The 22,820-nt window shown below is 47.2% G+C and overlaps 1 protein-coding gene and 1 pseudogene across 1 annotated transcript in view; one reads left to right on the top strand and one right to left on the bottom strand.

Annotated features, from left to right (window-relative positions):
• Nucleotides 1–22,820, bottom strand: part of GDPD1 (glycerophosphodiester phosphodiesterase domain containing 1) — a 379,654-nt gene that overhangs the window by 235,058 nt on the left and 121,776 nt on the right. The gene's annotated exons all lie outside the window — the stretch shown is intronic.
• LOC146858806 (uncharacterized) lies at nt 10,849–11,682 on the top strand (annotated as a pseudogene).

Here is a 22,820-nt window from a genome sequence, read left to right as displayed (position 1 = left end):
AGTTATGTATTGCTATTTTGCTCTTCTTGTTACGCCATATTATGCTAGCAGCTACACTGTAGTGGTATTTTACCTTGTGCATGGGGTTGTGTAAAAGTATTACATGCTTGCAAAGAGCAATACCCGAGCAAGAAAGTATATCCCATAGTATTCATGCAGGCTTGGTAGATAATATGTGGCATCAACATATGACAGAGATAGGTACACACAACTCTAATGTTTCTAGTTGTGTGTATTCTTTGATTCCGCATGCCACTGACTCAAATAGGTTACATTCAGTCAAAGAATAACCCCCAAATGTTACCATGTGTCTGTTACACCTTTTTTTTTGTAGAATGCGAGCACAGATGCAACCACTCAGGATTAGGCAGGGAGCAGGGGCGTAACACAGGCCCCCGCAGCCCCCGCGTTGGGGAAGCCTCCAGTGCTCCAGGGGCCCCCTCCAAGCAGAATTAAAACATGCCCGGCCTCTTAATATATTAAATGGTGCACTGCACACTGGCACTGCACACGGCACGCACACCTGGGCCCCAGCCGGGCCTGAGTCTCTCTCTTATTATAATTAAATGGTGCGCTACTTACTGCTGCGCAGTGCGCACGAGCGGGCCCTGGCCGGGCCTCTGCCCTGAACTCTGAGCCTCTTCATTAATAGGTGCGCGGGCCCGGTGAGGCTCTGCTGGGCGCAGCGACCTCGAGGAGCACTCGGGCCTCCACGGTCTCATTCCTGTAACATTTTGAGTTGCCCCCCGCATTTCACCCCAAATTCCAACGTATTCCTTCCTGCCCACCCCCTCCGGTTTGCCCCGTGAGATTCGGATGTGAAGGCTCAAAGCCTGAGATTCAAACCAAGCTGGCAGAGAAGACCGGGCACCATGAGGGCGTCTGCTTCAAAGTTCAGGCACCTCGAGACCCTTGAGGGAGCTACCCATCCAGAGGGTCTCTGTCCTCAATACCGCCTTTAGCCCACCCCGGGTCAACTATGCCTCACGTCTGCCCCTGAGAGTGCCAGGTGTGCAGTCTGACAGTGGCGCTCCAGCTGGTAGCGGAGGCAGTGAGTGGCAGACTGGTGCCTGGGCCCGGTGAGGCTCTGCCGCTCTTTATAATATATTAAATGAATTGTGTGGGCAGGTGCACGCAGCCCACAGTTGTCTCCGCGACACGTTTGCGCAGTGCGCGGTCTCAGGGTTGGTGACCAATGAATGAACTGCCTTGCCCTAATTTAATTTATCGTGCGCAATTCGGGGGCGTGCATTTCTTAAAGTGCAGCAAGCGGCGTGCGCATGAGAGTTGGGTGTGGCTGTGGCACATCCTAGCCTTGCCCTGCTGCCAGTGCCTTCTCTGCAGCCTGCCCGGCCCGCTCGCGCCTACCTCTGAAGTCAGAGTGAAGCTGCAGCCCAGGGCCAGGCCCGCCCAGCCCCAGTCCTCAGGTCAGGAGGTGAGTCTACTTCCAAGGCTCCGTGCTCCAAGTAAATAGTGTGCGCACGTCCGGGCCCCGGATGAGCCACTGCTTCAAGAGAGGCTCTTCGTTATAAATGAGATAACATACATCCCCTCACTGTTATTCTTTTCTTTCCTCATTAGGTCTTCCTATTATACCCCATCCTGCTTACAGGTGCTCATCACCATCTTCGTTCTTTCTCCCCACTACCTGCACTGCTCACTTGTGTCATTGTTGTTACCTTCTTCTCACCCCTTTCCTCCTTTTCATCTTCTAGGCTCTCCATCATTTCAGTCCATTCACAGCCCCTCTTCAAGATCCCCTCATCTGATTCTTCTTTTCTACTCCAAGTTTTCATTCTTTCTCTCCCCACCAATTGGTGGGGTCACTCATTTGGATTCATATTTAAATGTCACACATAAGCGCAAACACGTCAGCACACTCAAAATTTGGCAGCTATGGATTTATTATGGGGGTATTTAGCATTGGTCTAAGATATACATGGTTGCTTTTCTAATAATGCAAACTTTATTTTAATAGCCCAGGACGCACGCAGATCGAAGAGGGTAGTCACTCCAAATGCCTACAATGGAGGAATGGAGTCAGTCAGTGGAAACATTGACACCTTTTGTGACACCCCTCTACCGGTTTCATGGTCATTAGTCTAAGAAAGACCAGTGTAACTATGAAGGGTATGCGAGAATTATGGGCATAGCTCGAGGGCTTTATGTAAGCAAAATAAGAAATTTGAAAGATGACTGATATGGTCTCACCCCAGATCAACCTGTTCTGTGGCCATTTCCTTGTGCTCCAAAAGGCTCGGACCATTGTCCTCCCTGAGTGAGAGTATTGAAAGAATTAAACTAATAGAAGTAAGGAGAAATACGTAAATAAGTTCTCACGGAAATTACATAGAAATTAATGCTCGATTAGTATTCAGGTAAAGCTACAAACTTACATTAAACATTGATTAAAACTAATATATGTACCCACCATCTAGTATAACATAAAATAGAAAAAATACATTTGGCAAAATATGTTTTTAAACCACAAAACAGCTGGATACCTTTTCAGTCTTGCTTTGCCAGCCAAAAGGGAGTCCTGTGAATCTGAAACCAAACTCCAATGTAGGTCCCCATGCACTCATTCTCCTCAGCATTGCCTGTCATTTCAAAATTTGTATTACATTTCATTTTCCTGATCTGTGTAGCCAGTTTTGACACTTGTCACGCACAGCCGCACTCAGATGGCTGCCACGGGGCATCAAATTCACTTGCACATTGGTCCCACATACCACATATTGACACACTCTACTGAGTGTCAATTTTGCTTGCGATTAGGAGGCTGACTGGCATAAGGTAACTTGCATGGACAACGCACTAGGTCAGTCTTGAATTTTCAATTATAGTCCAGATCTATTGGCTATGCCAATGTTTGTTTTTCCTCAGTGGAAGAAAGGTTTTGCGGATGACTGTAGTTTAATCTAAGATGGACTGCCAGTAACTGCTGTGCAGCCTTGTCTGCCACAACCACTGCTGCTACCCCCTTCTCCCTACTTAACCTTTTAGTCATGGAGCCCAAGGAGGGGAAGGGAATGATGAAGGGTGATAGAAACAGAACTTGATAAAATGTGCTTATGTCCAGATCATTCTTTTTAACGTTTCATGTTCTCATTCTTGCATTATTACTGTATTCTAACTTATGTGAGGGTTGCTTTAACATATATTCCACGTCTGTAATGTTTATTCTTCAGGTTAACACAATACCCTTACAGAAATCCCATTTCATTTACTAATTTGCTCTGTCCCTGTCTGTTTTCATGCTTTACCCTATGGGGCTCCCTCCAAATGGAATTGCAACAAACAGGTGTGCGTTTAATATATCCTGCCCCATCTCCTCTTGGTTTCTGTATGCTGCATATGGTAAAGGGAGGGAACCAACCTATAAGTGATTCCCCTTCGTCTCTTAAAAATCGTTTTTTGTATGTAGTGTTTACGACCGCAGATGTGTCTTTTCATATCACCATCAACGAGTTACTATAAGTAATGAGTCACAGTGTTTTGATCACAGAAAGATGCGAGGCCAAATAGGCCCTTTTAAGATTTTAGTTGGTAACTTGTTTGCTGAACACGGTACAGCTGCCATTGCTTCACCGTTTTCCTTCCAACCCCTTTCTGTCTTCTGTTAGCACTGCAAAAATACTGGCTATTTGTTCATGTTGTGAGATTATGACTGGGAGATAAATTGATGCATGGATAAGAATGCCTGTAAAATTCCCACCATTGTATTTCAACATGGCAAATCTGTCTTTGAATATTTTTATTACCATGTAATTAGTTTACACAACTTTAAAATACTTTTAAAGTGCTTTGAACTTGTATTTGCTAATTTGTCAGCTAGAAATTACAGCAAACCTAACCACACGACACAGGATGGTTTACTCCCATCCAAGATGAACAACAGCAGAGGAGCGCCCGATGGTAGGGCAAAGTGGTAGGTGGTGGGCCATGCCGTTGGGGGGGGGGGGGCCCTCCATGTGCTTTGCAGGGGGGCCCGCTCAAGTTTCGTTATGCCACTGGCAGGGAGCATATTTAGTAAACACCACACAGTATGAGGAAGAGGTAGCAGATGAAATGGACATCATACCAGACCGTAAGAAGCTATTAGGGAAGCTAGAGGAAATGGAAAAGACAGGGATCATGAAGCATAAGGATCAGGTATGGAGAGCTAAGATAATACAGCAGGGATTCTGAGGAGTTTCTAGACATACGCTTGTCTGCAAAAAATATTCCACTAGACCTGGACCCCACGATTGTCAAGGAAGACCATATTTCAGGGGAAATGGATCAGTATACGTTCATGGTCAATGGCACCCATGTGCTACATTTGGGTGTAGGGCACTCTCTCTATGGAAGGGAAGAAAACAGGTTACTTACCTGTAACTTTGGTTCTCCAGTATTGGTAACTTTCATAGATTCTCATAGCTTGTATCATTCCCCGTTGTCGGAATGGGAGCCTTGGTAAATAAAAAATACCATAGCAGTAGGCACAAAAGAGAAAGAAAGGCTTAGGCCTCATCTCATTTTGTAGCATAGCCACCTCTTTTTGTAAAAGAGACTAAAATAATACAACAACCAATCAGATTAGCCTCACCCCATAGAACCCTCCTGAGAGAATCTCAGAGCCTCAGATTTTCGTAGCCGTTGTGGAACAATATAACAGAATATGCTGAAGGCTGAGCTTTCCCAGGGGAGGAGGGTGGGCGTATGGGAATCTATGAAAGTTACCAATACTGGAGAACCAAAGTTACAGGTAATTAACTTGTTTTCTTACTCCAGTATTGGAACTTTCATAGATTCCCATAGCATGGATCAGAATAGCTAGCAGTTAGGAAAAAAGGAGGCACATTTTGTGTAATAATACATTGTATCACCTTGCATGTATATCAGCATGAGAAATAAAAGTTACTAAACACCAGTCAGTAAATATCATCAGATACAAAATGTGCGAACCAATAACAGGAAGGAGGGTTAGAAGGGAAAGCTCACCACTCACTGAAAGATTCCTTAGAACAGCCTGTCCCACTGCAGCATCGCTCTGCGTGGAAGATTCCAAGCAGTAATGTGTTGTGAAGGTATGGGCACTGCTCCATGCAGCTGCCCTGCAAATGTCTTTGATCGGTACTCCAGCGAACAGAGCAGCTGAAGATGAAACTGATCTTGTCAAGTGCGCCCAGACCCTCCCTTCTAGGGGTTTACCAGCCGCTTGGTGACAGTAGTGGATCGCGCTGGCAATCCATCGTGCAACCACTTGTTTTGAAAGGGAAAAACCTTTGCAAAGTGCACTGAAGGCGACAAAGAGCTGAGTAGATCTACTTAAGTCCTTGGTGCATTGGATATAAAACACCTTTGAACATCCAGAGAATGAAGAGACCTCTCCGCTGGAGTTGTCAGTCTAGGGAAAAAAGACTTCAAAATGACTGGTTCATTCAAAAGAAAATCCGAAGGAACCTTCGGGATGAATTTTGGATGGGTCCTCAGGATAAGAGTGTCTTTTTTGAACTGCAAGAACGGCTCCTTAATAGTGAGAGCCTGAAGTTCACCAACCCTCCTGGCTGATGTTAAAGCGAGGAGGAGGGCCAACTTCCATGAGAGAAATGTAAGATCCTCCCTATGAATTGGCTTAAACGGAGGCCTCATGAGATGAGCAAGGACCTAGTTGAGCTGCCACATGGGTGGAGGAAGTCTAACCGGAGGAAAAACCCTAAAAAAATCCTTTTAAAAATTGTTTCACGATTTTCGCAGACCAAAGAGAAGAGCCTGAAGATGTTCGTCTGAACCTAGAGATCGCCGCCAGATGAACCTTGATAGAAGAATGGGCGAGACCTGACTTGGCCAGATACAAAATATATGGAAAAATCTGATGAGGAGCAGAAGAAAAGGGATGAATGTTCTGTTGGCGGCACCATAGGCAGAAACGTTTCCATTTTGAACGATAGGTCTTATTCGTACTTGATGCGCGGACCTGAGCACAGTCAACTGCAGAGTGCTCGGGTCCGGATGTACCACTTGGCCCTGAGACATCGTCAAAAGAGAAGGAATTGGACGCAGGTGAATAAGATGATCCTGGGAGAGCAGGAGAAGCTCTGTAAACCAAAACTGGCGGGCCACGCCGGTGCACTAGAATCATTCTGCAGGGTTCTGCTTTGAGCTTGCCGAGTAGTCGTGGGATTAGCGGAATTGGAGGAAAGGCGTAAACAAAGGCGCCTGACCAGGCCATCGAAAGTGCATTCCCCAATGATCCCTGATGGTGTTCCCTGCTTACGTAGAACTGGCATTTCCTGTTCTCTGGAGTGGCAAACAGGTCTATGGAGGGTCTGCCTCAAAGATTGAAAACTCTCTCCAGAGTGAGCTGATCCAATTCCCACTCGTGGCTCACAGATTTGAGATGACTTAGCGCATCCGCTGTCTTGTTGAGGACCCCCGGAAGATGTTCCACCGAAAGTGAAATTTGGTGACGGATAATCCACTCCCAAATCTCTTGTGCTTCCTTGGACAGCAGAGGAGACCTTGTTCCACCCTGCTTGTACACGTAATGCATGGCCGTCATGTTGTCTGTACGGACCAGGACGGTGGATTTCCGAATCCTCGGAAGGAAAGCCTGTAAAGCTAGACTAATCGCTTTGAGCTCCAGTAGGTTGATGTGGAGAAGACGTTGTTCGGGCTGCCAGTGGCCGCTCACTTGAAGGTCTTGCAAGACCGCTCCCCAGCCTTCCAGAGAGGCGTCCGTGGTAAGTATCAACGGAGCTGGAGTGGCTGTGAAGGTGAGACCCTTTGAGATATTGTCTTTGACCATCCACCATCTGGCTGCCTCTTTCATAAGAGGAGTGATGATCGAAAGAGCATTCCACTGTAAATCCAATTGCTCTTGGAGTGGGCGCATATGAAGTCTGCAATGCGGAATTAAGGGAATGCAAGATGAGATTGATCCTAGAAGAGATTTGTATAGGCGAACAGAGACCGTCTTGTTTGCAAATGACGGGCGGAGGTGATCAGTCTTTGCTGTCTTTCTTCTGATGGAAAAGCTTTGCAACAAGCCGTGCCCAGAATAGCCCCCAGGAACTTGGCCGACCTGGAAGGACAGAGGACTGACTTGTCCTTGTTGAGTTGAAGTCCCAGATGACTGAAAAGTTGAGTGCAGCTTCTGAAGCTGCCTGAGAAGAAGGTGCCTTCACCAACCAGTTGTCTAGATAAGGAAAAACCTCTAGCGATTGTTTTCTGAGCAACGCTGCGACTGGGGCCAAGACCTTTGTGAATATCCGCTGCGCGGATCGGAGTCCGAAAGGCAGGACATTGAATTGAAAGTAGCTCTTGGCTACTGTCAAGCGTAAAAACCTCCTGTGGACCGGGTGGATGGGAACATGGAAGTGTGCCTCCTCGAGATCTAGAGTGGCCATGTAATCCCCTAGATTGAGAAGCCACAAAATGTCCTGTAGGGATACCATCCGAAACAAGAGTTTAATGAGATAGGTGTTGAGCTCCCTCAGGTCTAAAATTGGGCGCCATTTTTCAACAGTCTTGCGAACGAGGAAGAACTGGAAATAGAATAATTTGCCTCGTTGAGACAGAGGTACTGGCTCTATTGCTCCTTTGAGAAATAGTTGGTGAGTTTCTAGACGTAGAAGGTGTAGATGTTTGGATTCAGTGGCACGAGGGTCTCTGGAGGTCTCTGGAGGGTGGACGGTGTTGATACTCCAGTGTGTGGCCAAATCGGATTATGTTGAGGTCTCACCGATCTGATGTGATGAGCTGCCAGTTGTGGAGGCACTGTGATATCCTGCCCCCCAATGGTGTTATAGGTGGTGAAGGAACAGTAGACAGAGCCGGGAAGCCGCTATTGGCGCTTAGAGTAATCTCTCCCCTTGCACCCTTGTCGTCCTCTAGAGGGTTGGCGAGAGAAAGACAACGATTGGCCCTGTCTTTGAGAATACTGGGGCCTGTAAGACTGAGATAGTTGCGCATAGGAGGAATAGCGCTGCTGCTGGTATCCACCTCTGTATGAAGAAAAACCTCTTCCTCTCGTACCACGGAAAGGTACTTTGCGTTATTGCAAAGTCTCAAGGGACTTCGCTGTTTGTGTCCTTTTTTATGTCCTGCAGCGCATAATCCACATGCTTTCCAAAAAGCATGTCACTATCGAACGGCAGATCTAGGATTTTATTTTTGGACTTCCGGGCGAAACCAGGTGGCCTGAAGCCAGCCTTGCCGTCTAAGGACTGCCGCACCTGGCAAAGAGCGGAAAGCAGTGTCCATTGCGCAATCAATTTCCAAAGAAGAACGCTCTCCTTCCTCCAGGATTTTCTTTGCCTCAGCCTTCGAGCCTTCTGATAACTGGTCCAAATACAGAGATAAGTCGCACCACATCTGGCGATCATATCGTCCCAGAATCGCCAAGGCATTAGCAGCCCTGACCAGGAGGCTGGACATAGAAGAGAACCTCTTACCCACATTATCAAGACGCCTACCCTCCTTATCCGGTGGTGTGGTAAGGGTGCCGACGGATTCTTTGACTTCCTTTGGGCTGCTTGAGAAATTAAAGAGTCCGATTTCGGTTGGCTAACCAGACAAGCAGGGCTATCCTCCGGAGCTTTGTACTTTTTCTCCAGTCGAGGAAGAACAGGCATGACGGTAGGTGGAGATTTCATTACCTTTATCCACTCATCCCAGACATGACCCACAATTAGGATAGAACGGACAGACTTTTTATAAGGCGCTTTAAAATCATAAAGAAAACATTCCGACTGTACTGATGGTATGGGAAGATCAAAACGTTTGGATGCTCTTTCCAGTAAATTGTGGAAACCCCCTATATCTGCTGGAGGAGAATCCGCAGGATCCGGAGATGGAGAAGCGGGATCCGGAATTATATAGTCATCCCATTCCCTATCTGGATCTGGGACTGAGATTGTGCCCTGGTCATCATCCGATGAGTCATCATGAACTGTGACTACATTTTGTTGAGGTTCCATTGGATCCAGAACCGGAGCTTGTGGAAGCGGAGGAGCAACAGTAGCAGAAGATTGAGGTGGAGGTGAAGACACTTGCACTGACTGTTGGCCGGAGGATTAAGATGAAAATCTTTTCCTATAATCCAGCAACATGAATTGTAGATCAGCAATCAGTGAAGACGGCATAGCCACCATGCCCTGCTGCGACTGTTCCTGCCTAGTTTGTGGCAGATATTGTCCTTGGTCTATATAATAGTCCTCAGAGTCTGAGTCCTGATATTTGACACGTAATTGGGATGGGCTATATGCATCCATGTAAGGACCCTCATCTTCATCGGAAAACTCCTCCTCCAAAAGGAGTGCCGGAGGTAGTGGTGTCACTCTACGAGGAGAAGTCCTCTCCGGTGTAATCTGGCGTCTTTTTTTTTTTTTTAAACTGCGACACTTTGAATCGACGAGGTCGTCGACGGTGGAACCATCGACGACGAAGGAGTGATCGTCAACGGAATCGTCGTCAGTATGATGCTGAAAGCTGTAGATGTCGACATCGTCGTTGACACCATCCTCGTCGTTGTACTCGTCGAGGTAGTCATCATCGTTGACGACATGGAAACTGGTACCTCAGGTTGCAGCATCGACAGAGCGGAAATCGACGTCGGTTGATTCTTTGACACCGTCGTCGACGTACCTGATTCTGTCGTCGTCGACGGGCGGATTTTCTTGTCAGCTTTCCCCCTCAGGCAGGACGGAAGCTGGTTTTTTGAACAGTTTTGGCTTCTCAGAAGGTGGAGCTGAAACCGAATAGAATCTTCTTAATAGAATGTGTCTCAGAAACCAGTCTTTCCCTCTCCTTTACACCTTGGTGAGGAGATTTGATGGGACTGTGCCTGTCAGACCTATCAGAGGTTTTTTGTAAGGCTTTGGCAGGGGGGTCAGAAGAAGTTGAAGGTGAACACCTACCCCTTTTTTGAGATCTCCTCGAAGATGTCGCAGAGGAGGCATCATCACTGTCACTAGATACCGGGTCTTTCCGGGACTTTAACTTTTGCAACCAGGTGAGCAAACGTCCCTCACGGTCTCTCAAGGTCTTTGAAGAGAAGTTCCTACAGATCTTGCAGTCAGTGACCTTGTGGTCAGGGTACAAACAATGAATACAGTCCTTATGATGTTTGTCCTCCACATAAAGCCTCTTTTTTGAACAAGCAGCACAGGATTTGAATAAAGCCTTCTCCTTGTCAGACATCCTGGAGAACGCTGAAGAGAAACAGTTGAAACACAGTTGAAAATAAAGAAGCTGAAGAGAAATCTGAGCAGAGCTCAGTGGAGACTCCCTTGCACAACGTGCGGTAGAAAATCTGAGGCTCTGAGGTTCTCTCAGGAGGGTTCTATGGGGTGAGGCAAATCTGATTGGTTGTTGTATTATTTTGGTCTCTTTTTAAAAAAGAGGTGGATATGCTACAAAATGAGATGAGGCCTAAGACTTTCTTTCTCTTTTGTACCTACTGCTATGGTATTTTTTATTTACCGAGGCTCCCATTCCGATGACGGGGAATGATACAAGCTATGGGAATCTGTGAAAGTTCCAATACTGGAGTAAATCAGACTGACAATAGCATTGGCCAACTACAACTCTTAGAACAGGTAGAAAACCCAGTCTTTTTTGTTTGCATTTTAGGGGAAATGGAACAGTCCCGGTGGGCTGGAACATCAACTGCAAAACTATAAAGTATACTTCGGACCTGTAGTGGTGCACCTCCAGCATAATGGACTATTTCTGGTGTTGTGGTGAGTGGCTGGATACATGATTCCCTTCAGGATGGCAGGGCTTCTGTTCTGTAGGACCCTGCATACCTTGTCCTTGGTGATTCCAGGTGTAGGCATTTCACAACTGCATGAACATCCAATGAGCCGTTCAACGACCTTGCTGCACCATCATAGGAGGAAGAGAACTGCAGAATATTAATGTGCAACGGCCCGGGAAGACGTTCCGCAAGAGTACAGGCTTTTTAATGACGCCCAGATCTTTTTGGAAGCATCCTTTTGTTTGTGCAAGCTAAAGCAACTACGCGTTGGCTCCAGATCACTTGTTGGGAGCTGATGCGAGCTATCAATGACACGGAGGATGGCTTCAATGCTGCCAAAGAAGAACTGCAAGCCATGGTTATGCAGCATCGATATGTGTTAGACTTGATGATGGCTATGGAAGGAGGAGTATGTACCAAGATTCATACAGCCTGCTGCACCTACATATCTACCAACTATGCTGATAATGGAACTTTGACAGAGGCCATAGAAACTCTGCATAACTTGCAAAAGAAGATGATGGACAAAGGGGGTGCCCCCAACTGAGTGGTTTGCAGGATGGTTCACTAGGGTACCATCCTGGATGTCAGGACAATTTAAGGCCTTGTAGCCAGTATTTGTGATGTTGCTGTTAATATTCTGTGTCCTTCAGGTAGTGATAGGATGTTGCAAGAAGGTTAGTCAGAAGTTAGGAGGGATGTTAACTAACAGATTAGTCAATAAAATGCAGGACATCGAGGAAAATGTAAACACCTTAATGATGCCAAGCAAAAGGGAAGGTGATGAAGTAGTTGAAAATTCAACTAATTGGAGGAATGTTGTCAAAAATGAAGAAGGCCTATACATGTCAATGCAAACATCAGCAGGAAAATGCATACAAATGTACGTGTTAAAGGAAAGATACAGCCCCATGCGTACTTCAATAGAACAATAAAAAGCAGCACATATGAAGTTAAGATTTGGGGGGATGGAAGTAGATGCGAGGTCCGGTAGAATAGGGAAATATATTTAGACACCACTGTAGGAGTGAAGGCCACAGGCCCACATTGAAGCAACACGTGTTCCAGAAAACATGCTGATAAAGCTGAATAGAGATGCAGGACAGACAGGATGTTAGGCTTCAAAGAACAGTAGACATGTAGGAGTAGAGCATTGCTATGCTTCCAAGCCTGACAAGTCAAGAACACTGGTAGTACAAGCAGCAGTGTAGAAATGGAGCAAACCACAGGTGTAGATAATCTGCATTCTTTAGTCATGTGTCAGTTATTTTGATAAAATAGTATTGCCTTTTTTTTTATAATGATTCTGTGCTCGAACAATCCATCAGTAAATATGCAAATCTATATATGTGACATATTCACCTTTAAAAAGTATAAAAGCAACTGTCCGCTGCATTGTAATTTGAAGTTCAGTTTCCAGTTCCATGGAGGTGACTGACCTTCAGCGCACTCATTAAATTCTGTGCTTTATTGGCAATAGAAGTTGTGCAATATTTTTCTTTCAGTAACACCTTGAAGAACAAGTAGTTATAGGTTCCTTACCTTAGAATTACCCCCAGGTGTTAGACTGGATCGTGAGAAATTTGTTCATTGCAGTACCACTGCATGTTGGTAGGTGGCGTCAGTTGACTCCGCGTTGTCGTCGGCGTAGCTGGGATGACGTTGCAGTGTCTATTTAGACGCCGCGCCTGCGCGCTGATGTCCGTTCTGACACGACTTTCCACGCCAGAATCGGAGAGCCATGCAAGACACTGACCACTGATGCACATAACTAGGGCCCTGTAAGGGAGTCCCTATCCCCAGAAGTCAGTTCACAAGAACGGGGAGGATGGGTGGGGTGGTAAGGAATCAATAAATACTAATGTCTCTTACAGATACATCGTTAACGAAGGTAAGTAACTTGCTCATCTGAAAGAGACCGTAGTTATAGATTCCTTACCTTAGAATAGATACCCCAGCAATACCAACCCCAGAGGTGGGTCTGTGAACTAAGTTCACACTAGGAAGTCCTGGAGAACAGTACAGCTGAGAAAGCTGTCTCTCCGGACCTGGCTGTCCAGGTAGTAATGCTTAGTAAACGTGTGCAGGGATGCCTATGTGGCTGCCTGGCAGATGTCAACGAGCGGAAATGCACGCCCCAAAGCAGTAGTGGATGCTGTCGCTCTGGTAGATTGGGCGCGCAGTCCTACTGGAGATTCCTTTTTAGCCAAAGATTAACAGATCTTAATTAAGGCTTCCGGTTTTACAGATAAATACAGACAGAAAACAATGTGCTTCCGGTCTGTATTTATTTTTAAAAGCCGAAAAATACTGAAAATGGTGCTTCTTTTGAGAGACTCTCCATGCTGTCTTTCATGAATTCAAGACAATAGCTGAGCAGATAGACACCCTGGAGAGTTAAAAAACAGGATGAGATGTAATCAAATACAGGCATATGCTAACATGTATTTGTAGTAGAACACTAGTAAGTGTAGTCTTTTGTTATACATGGCTGCTTAATTTGCTAAAACATAACAGGCATCCATGTATGAGTGCATGTCCAGGAGTTAAATAAACGTGGAAATATACCATTTACAGTTTCATTTATTCTGAAAACATAAAATAAATATGGATAAACACCAATGAGATGGCAAAAAAATAAATATGGATAAATACAGACGGAAATGTTAAAAAAATAAATACCATAAAACCGGGAGCCCTAATTTTAAAGCATAGGATGACCCATTGAGAGATGGTACATTTGTGCCCTGCCTGACCTTTCTTGGTGCCCACATAACCCACGAAAAGTTGATCGTCCACCCGGAAGTCTTTAGTCCGGTCATGATAGAAAGACAGCGCACGTTTTGAGCCAGATGGTGAAGTCTCTACTCTTTGGAGGGGTGCGGAGGCGGGAAGAAGGTGGGCAATGTGATGGTCTGACCTATGTGGAAAGAGGTAACCACTTTGGGCAGAAATGAGGTCCTAGTACGGAGGACTACTTTGTCCGGATTGACAGCAAGAAAGGGAGGCCTGGAAGATAAGGCTTGAAGCTCACTCACCCTGTGAGTAGATGTGATAGCAAGCAAGAAAGCAGTCATCAAAGTAAGGAGACGAAGAGGACAATTATGTAGTGGTTCAAAGGGAGCACACATAAGATAAGTGAGGACAAGATTCAAGTCTAACTGGGGCATTACAAAAGGAGAAGGAGGAAAGAGATGAGTAATGCTCTTCAAAAATCTATTAACAAGAGGGGACTTGAATAGAGAAGGCTGATCAGGAAGGCGAAGAAAGGCCGAAATGGCTAAAGGACAGCCTTTAAGAGTGCCCAGAGCAGAGCTCTGCTGGGTCAAAGAATGAAGAGGAGAACCTCCGAAAGAGGGGCATAAAGGGGATCCACAGCTTTTGCTGTGCACCATACCACAAATGTGTTCCATCTACAGGCGTATAACGTTTCAGTGGAGGGACACCTGGCTGCCAAGATGACTTTACAGACTTCGGAAGGAAGGTTGAAAGTTGTCAACCGTCGCTGCTAAATCTCCATGCAAGTAGGTGGAGACTGGACAGGTTCGGGTGGAGGACCGTCCCCTGCTGCTGTGACAGAAGATCCTCCCGAAGAGGCTGTCTGATGGGAGGATCGAAGGCCATGCTCAAGAGCTCAGGGTACCAGACTCTTCGTGCCCAGTCCTGAGCCACAAGAATTACCTGGTCCCGGTCGCGATTGATCTTCTTCAGCACTCTGGGTAGAAGTGGTACAGGCAGAAATGCATACAGGCCACAATTCCACTTGCCACGAAAGGCGTCGCCGAGTGAATGCCGCCTTGGAAACTCCTGCACGCACTACTGATGACATGGCGCATTCTCTTCAGTGGCAAATAGATCTAACCAAGCCTCTCCCCACTGCTGAGAGAGACCTTGAACCACCACCGAGTAAAGATACCATTCGAGATCCATCATGCAGCGGCGGCTGAGTTTGTTCGCCCTGGCGTTCAGGGAAGCTGCCAACCTGTTGAACCACCAGGGATATGCCCTGAGGTTCCGGCCAAAGGCGAAGAGCCTCTTGACATAGGGTCCACGACTCGACACCGCCCTGTTTGTTGGAGGACCACATGGAGGTTCTATTGTCCGTGAACACCAGCACTACTCTTCCTTTGAGGGAAGGAATGTCTTCAGTGCAAGACAAATCGCCAGGAGCTCCAGAAGGTTGATGTGGAGCCCAGACTCAGCCGAGGACCAGAGGTCTCTGATCTCCTCCTCCCCAATGTGGCCGCCCCGTCCTAAAAGTGACACATCCGTCACCACTGAGAACTCTGGTCGGGGAAGGGAGAGGGATCTGCCGCTGACCCAATCCTGGTTCGTGAGTCATCACTTGCAGTCCCCTCCAAAATCTGAATGACATTTGAAAGATTCCCCTGATTCTGCGCCCACTGGAACCCAGGTCAGGTCCCACTGCAGTGCCCGCATATGCCATCTGGCATGATCCACCAGCAGGATGCAGGAGGCCATGAGACCTAGCAGCCTCAGGGTCATTCTCTCCGAAATCCGGGATAGGGGCTGAAACATAGGTATCATAGCCCGAATATCCCATACTCGCTGTTCGGGAGGGTAGACCCACAATTGTGCTGTGTTCAGAACTGCTGCGATAAAAAGGAGCTTCTGAGAGGGAATCAGGTGCGTTGATAGTGAACCGCTGCGAATGCAGGAGGTCCGCCGTAGTCTGGAGGTGGGAGACGACAGCCTGGGATGAGCACGCCTTCAACAGCCAGGAGTCGAGATAGGGTAAGACTGGAACCCCTGATCTGCACAGATGAGCAGCGACCACCACCATCACTTTTGTGAACACCCAAGGGGCGCTGGCAAGACCAAAGGGGAGCACGGTAAACTGAAAATGTTCGTGTCCTACCGTGAACCGTTAGTAACGCGAGTGGGCAGGCAAGACAGGGATGTAAAAATAAGCGTAAGGCAAGTCCAACGCTACCATCCAGTCTCCAGGGTCAAGGGCAGACAAGACCTGAGCCAAGGTTAACATCCTGAACTTCTTCTTCCGGAGGAAGCGGTTGACGTCCCTGAGGTCTAAGATAGGACGCAGGCCTTTGTTCTTCTTGGGTAGCAAGAAGTTGTGGGAGTAGCAACCAGGACCTACTTCTGGCACAGGGACGTGTTCAATATCTCCTTTGGCCCAGAGAGAGCCGTAACTTCCTGGCAGAGAAGGGCCAAATGATCCTCTGACATACAATGGAGTGTAGGTGGCATGGAGGTAGGGGTAGTGTTAAAGGGGAGGGGAGGGAGTAGCCCCTTCGGACTATCTGCAAACCCACCTGTCTGACGTGATGCTGTGCAAGTGGGGGAGGTGATGGCGGATCCTGCGGCCCACTGGCAACTGGTGGCCCTGAAAGGTCAAACTAAGAAAGTTTGGAGGCTGCTGCAGAGGGGGCATGGGTGGACTGGCCCGCCCGCTGGCCCACAAGCCCACGACGCTGAATCCCACGTCCCCGGCTACGCAGAGGCTGGCTAGCTTGCGCGGCACTGTGGCTCTGGGAGGAACACGGTGGGGTATTCCTTCCATAGCCACAAAAGGGGCGAAAGGCAGACTGTGTGGGATGGGAAGTGGCTGAGAGGCCCAAGGGTCTGGCCGTAGCCCTACAATCCTTGAAACGCTTGAGCGCACTGTCTGCCTTGTCACCAAACAGGCGACGGTCATCAAAGGGCATGTCCAAAAGGGTAGATTGGACATCCCCAGAGAAGCTAGATGTTCTCAACCAGGCGTGGCGCTTCAGGGTTACCGATGTGGAAACTGTTCTACGGAGCGAGTCGGCGGTATTCAGCCCACACCGGATCGTAAACTGTGCTGCGTCTTGACCATCAGCAACAGCGCGACAGGCCGGGCCTCCTATGGGCACTGGGGCAGCACTTGCGCAATTGTAACAACACCGTGTGTGTATAACTGCCCAAGAGACATGTGGTGTTCACCGACCGCAGTCCTAAGCTGGTGGAAGAAAACATCTTCTTCCCAAGATGGTCCAGCTTCTTGGATTCCCTATCTGGGGTAGCAGAAGGGAATATGCCTTTTGAGGATGAGGCTTGAATCACCAAGCTCTCAGGGGTAGGGTGTTGGGAGAAGAAAAGTGGGCCGCCTGGGGCCAGGCGGTGGCATCGGGCAATCATCCTGTCCACAGGAGCCCCTGTGCTGGGCTTAGACCAAGTGCCCAGAAGGATGTCGGTGAGGGCTTCATTAAAAGGGGCTACGAAGAGGCAGCTGCCGGCTGAAGCACCTCAGGCAAGAGGTTAGTCCTGACAGCTACTGTAGGAAGCTTTAGGCCCAAGGCCTCTGCTGCCCTGCGCAACACCACAGTGTAGGAAGATACGTCCTCCATAGCCACGGGAGGGTGAGAAAGCATACCATGGTCTGAGGAGGTATCCAGACCACTAGCATCACCCAACTCCTCTCGCCAGTCCAGTGTCCTCAAGTTGGTCTGCTAGAGGGTCAACAGACCCATCCCAGTCCTTCTTGCCCTTCTCTGGCGGCCACTCAGGGGGCTAGGCAACACCAGGAATGAACTGATTTGTAAAAGTACCGGTCCAGCGCCGGTTCCAAGTCGGGGGTGAAGCTGGGGTCAATGCCGGTTGGGGGCACATCAGGCGTCGGGGGCCTCATCACTGGAATCGGCGCCGGGGAACATACCGTGAGGTCGACCGGCGCTGATCCGGATCCAGGCCTAAATCTTTGGGGACCCTCTGGCGCCAGGGCTGCAGCCGCCGGCCTCAGAGGCCCAGGGCCCCCAGCAGAGTCCGCCAGGCCCAAAGGCGCGCCGTCAGAGCCGGGCTACCCAAAGATGCTGTGAAGCTCGAAGCTGGACAGGGGACGCATCCGTGGAAAGGGAGGGAAGCGCGGAGTCATCCCAGAAGCAGGCTCCTAAGGCAGAGAAACGACGCTCCGGGTCCCGCATCAGCCGACGGATGGGGGAAGGCGAAGAGCGATAGTGCTTCTTAGCCTTCTTCTTGTGCTCAGACTTACCGGAGGAGTGCGAAGACTTCGAAGAGAAATGGTGATGACTCTGCGACTGGTCCGCGACCTTCCTCTCAACAGGGACCACGAATGGCATAGAGCAGACTGCCGGGCCTCCAAAAGCTTTCAGGACCGCTCCCGCAAAGACTTCGGGTTCATGGCCCGGTAGTCAGAGAATGACTTCGGTTCGGGTCACACTCCAGGCCCCAAAAGCACACGAGGTGCGGATTGGTGACCAACATCAACTTGTGACAGGAGTCACAGGGCTTGAAGCATGTCCGACAATGGGACATCCCTCGTGCACCGGGAGTCGAAGACTCAAAAAAGATGTTGACAAAAGCCGAAAAAGGATTAGTCAAAAAGTGACTAAGGGGCACGCTCTCTCCGGATCTGTGCTGGTGGGTGCGGAAAAAGTAAGAACTGACATCAGCACGCAGGGGCGGTGTCTAAATAGACACCGCAACGTCATCCAGGGGCCACGACGACCGACGCCATCTACCAACGCGCAGGGGTACTGCTACGAAAAATATTCTTCAGATCCACTCTGACGCCTGGGGCTAATTCTAACGTAAGGAATCTAGAACTACCGTCTCTTTCAGATACGGCGGTATCTAAAGTGCGAGATAGTCCGTCTAAACATGAAAGGGATACATTAATGGACTCAATGTAATCTGTACAGCTGACCATCACTGATGCTGCCTTTTCTTGTGCCCTGTCTGTCACGTCCTGGCCTTCCTGATGAGTATATAGACATGTTTATAGTTACCAAAATCCAAACTATTGTACCATTCCTTGAGAATACGCAAATCTTGTAGGACATCCATTGTTTATTTTTGGTACATGAAGATGTGTACACTGTGTACATGCCATTTATGCTTAGCTTCAAAACAATAAAACAAATTGGAATGAAATAACACCTCCAAAACTACAGGCTCATGGGTTGGAAACTAACTTTAAATGATATCATTACAACACTTTTTTTGCCAGAATTACAATCTTTTGTAACCCAGAGTACATTGGCACATGGTGCAGGACAAAACAAAAATCAGTAAGTCACAAGTCAGATCTTTTGCACCAGGCTCCAGTCCAAGAATGAACAATCAAAGGAGAATGTGGGTAGTAGGTGCCACAGTGAGAGTGTTGGCACATACTGTGACCTTTTGGAAGATGAAGTGAAAGTGCTTCTTTTGGACATTTTCTATTGCCAATTTTCAAACATTACCTAGATAATGCAGCTTTGCACTATTGCACAAACATATTCTGCATAAGTGAAGTAATGTAGGATAAATACAAGAACAATAGAGAGGAACTGATCAAAATTAAATACAGCAATGGGGCTCCTGTCGGATGTTTGACTTGTGTCAGCAAAGAGAGGCAATGTGGGTGTCCACCTTAGGACTGCAAGCATAAGATTGGGGAAGTGTATGACGAGGGATGTATCATGAGGAGTTAATTCTAAAGGTTAGGGAAGGTGGAGGGTTGGAAAGAAGAAAAAGAAGAAATGTGGAGGGTTTGGGAAGGTGGGTGTCGGAAGTCGGGGAAAAGGGAGATAGCTGCATACAGTATTTTCTGTTTTCATCAAAAGGATAACAATGGTTTCTGCAATATCTGGCAGGTCAGCAGGTACGCGGCTGGGTATGATAAGAGGACTCTGATGCATGGGAGCTTCCTTGGTGACAGTCAAGAAAGGGATCCCACCCATATTTATTTGAGGATCTGAGCTTTGGTTGGTAGTCCGTATATCATCCTTTCACAGAAGGCTATTCTCATAATTTCTTCCAGCAGGTCATGGTCTATCAAAAGCACCGCAGACTTCCATTTCCTTATCATGTACACCTTATCCACCAGTGATTGCCCATTATTTTCACTGCAAACAAAATATGAGACAAAGCATGGCATCATTCTTAAAGTTACAACAGACATCTGTCAACCTAAACCATAGTCCAGAACTCCTTTAGCTTCAAGTAATTGCGCAGGACATTCATAATGTCTCATGTCGACTGGTGGTTGTGCAAACAGTTTGAACATTTGCATTAGCTTAGATGCATGCTTTTTGCAAGCATAAAGTGGCACTCTACCAGTTATGAAGATTATAAAATTATCTGAATTTAAGTCTGAGTTCTCCGGGGCAATTGCCATGCATGAGTATTGTCATAGACCAGTTATTCTTCTAAACTCCACTAACATGAGACATTGACTGGTTTGTAGTAAAGCTCAGATATTAGTGTTCTTTACAGTTGCAAGATTGTACCCCTGTCATACAAGTTAGTAGGAAGGTTTGAATCGTAGAGATGTATGGATCGTGGATGATGGAGGTTTCAAACCTCCACGCTGACAGTGTCTTGGTTGAATGGCAGATTGACTGCAAATTCGAAGAAGGATCAGCTCCATCTCTGAGAAACCATGTCACAAATTGTATGTATCTGTTTGCTATTGGTTTCTTGCAAGAACAGCCCCTTCAGGTTTTTTCCACAGAGGTGCCTCATTATGGAACCATTTGCAATATTTCATTTTCTGGTGTGTGGGGTGTCAGTGGTCAAAATAGAGTGAAGTATTGGATTAGTGGTGGTGTATTCTATCCATGCTGTACAATATTTTCAGACCCTTGCTATTTTATATCAAATGACCCTCTGTGATGAAACATGTGGGTTTAGCTGCCACTTTTGGAAATGGGTATGCCAATTGTGACAGGTGGTGTCCTCAGTACTAGGTGTCCATGAAGGACAGCCAAATTCCTGAGTTGCATTAGCTGTGTTGTGTATGCCTTCAGCATGACATTGTGACAGCTCATAGGAACTTTCAGATTCAGTACTGATGTCATTCAGATATTTTAAGGGTGTCTCCAGTTGTACCAACCCAAAGATAGTTATATATAGGTGCAATGACCATTTTTATTGTCTGGACATTGCCCCACAGTGATAGCTGTAACTTCAACCACGGCATGGTCTCTTTAAGGGATGTATTAATATTTTCCTGGACTATGTTATCTAGGCCAGGTTAAATTTTGATGACAAAATATATAAGGTTCTTAAATAAGCAAATAAAATGGTTATTATCCAGATTCACACTGGTATTAATGCTCATCATAGATAACACTTCTTCTGCCCCAATTGACTTTAAATACAGATAAATCAGAGAGGCGTGCCAAGTTATTTTATACGTTTCAGGATAAAGACTTCAAGTTATTGTAATGTCAGAAGAATGTCATCTACACACACCATGACTTTCTATTCGTCAGCACTTGTGTCTATATCTCTTATCTGACCATTTTGACAAATAGCTGCTTGATGAACGCAAAAACAGAAATTGTAAGTTGGGGCCTATACACACATATTTGAGGGTTTGGAACCTAGCCCAATTAAAGGGATAAGGGTTATGATCGGAAATAAAACAGGCATTCTGTGACCACTGCCTGCCTCCCCAATGCCTCCAACTCATATTCATAAAATTCCATTTTGTGAATCAATATGCCCTCTTGGGTGTTAGTATTCAGCCAATGGTCTGCCATCGCAATTGTGGTAGCAAATCTTTGATCCATTGCATTGCTATTTGAAAGGAGCGCAATGATCCTTTCGTGTCACATCCTATTTCCAAATTGCAATAAGCCTTAAAGACATCTGCACCTTTAGTACATTGCAACTTTAGTTTTGGGTCACGATGCCAATGGTTGTGTGAAATAAAGGTTTCACAACCACAAAACAATTTAAAACATCAGGCCATTATGTGATTGTAGGAAGGTGAATATCTGACTATGGTTACCCCCAACTTTTTGCCTAGTGTCTAGCTGGTTTTTCGACTTAGTTGGCCTGAGATCATGCCATTCAGGGTCTCAGGCTGTCTGCTCTCTCTTTAAAATGGACTCCATGTACCCTAGGTACATACCTAATTGGTAAGGGTCACCTTATTGGCCCCTGTATAGTGTACCTTAGGTACCCAGGGCATAGGTGTACCCTAGGCCTCCCAGGGGCTGCAGCATGTATTATGCCACCCCGGGCCTGGCCTTCCAATCAGACACAACTGGCTGATCACTCAGCTGGGGCAAGGTCGTGTAATCACCCCTTGCTTAGATATCGTATACCTATATCTACCCTTAAAATAGACACATGTGTACCTGTGAGCCACTCCTATGGCAGGCCTTAACGATCCTGGAGGCAGAGTGTGTGGTAACATGTGAGATGGTGCTCTAGCCTGAGCTGAGCCTGTCTGCAGCTTTCGGAACCATGTCCTTATAGCCGTTCTATGATATAGCCTACCATATACTCTTAAAGTGCCTTATAATCTTAAACGGTTATGGTAACTATGGTTTGGCTTTATCAAAACATGTCGTGTAAGGTGTCTAACACTCTGGAATAATACCCCCATAATATTTCTGGTGATGAGGATATTATTCCCCCCTTCTAGAGGGAGAGACATGTTAAAATCCTACTTTGCTGTTTAACTCTGACCAAAGCCTCAGCATCACAAAATGGATGCTGCTGCCACAGACACGAGTCTGACCTCCTGCAGCTGGGAGCCCTCCCAGCCAGGGAGGCCTGGACAATAGGTTTCCTGCTTGGGGAGGTGCTAGCACCTCCCCAGACAGACTTTAGTGTATTGGGGCAGGGAGGGCTGAAAGGAATGAGACATGCCTGGGGCACACAAGGTGTCCCATGCATAGTCCAGTTCAAACCGCCGCTGGGGCACTCCAGCCCCAGCTCTGGCACGAAACTGGACAAAGGAAAGGGGGTGTAACCACTCCCGTTCCTGGTCCCACCCATAGGAGGGACCTTGCAGTTAGCCCAGCCCACTAGCCAAGTATATCAGTAGGTAGCTGAGCCCTGCAGAATTAGATTATCCTGAATCTGCAACTTGAACAGAAACTCTGGACCTTCGACATTCGACCTCAGGAAGAAGACTGAAGAATCTCCCTTGTGGCCAAGGAGTGACCACCCTGGGCAACCAGGCACCATCCAGCAACCGCTGCTTGCTTTGCGACTGATCCTACGAGGGACGACTGCAGAGACTGACCAGCGCCGAGACTTCCAGACACCTCTGAACCAGATCCACCTCTACAGCAAAGCTGAGACCCGTGGAGGAGACGTGGGACCGGCG

This window comes from Triturus cristatus, chromosome 3_2, assembly GCF_964204655.1.
Source record: "Triturus cristatus chromosome 3_2, aTriCri1.1, whole genome shotgun sequence".
Lineage (NCBI taxonomy): Eukaryota > Metazoa > Chordata > Amphibia > Caudata > Salamandridae > Triturus > Triturus cristatus.
The sequence above is the reverse complement of the archived record's forward strand: the minus strand, read 5'-3'. Positions and strand labels throughout refer to the sequence as shown.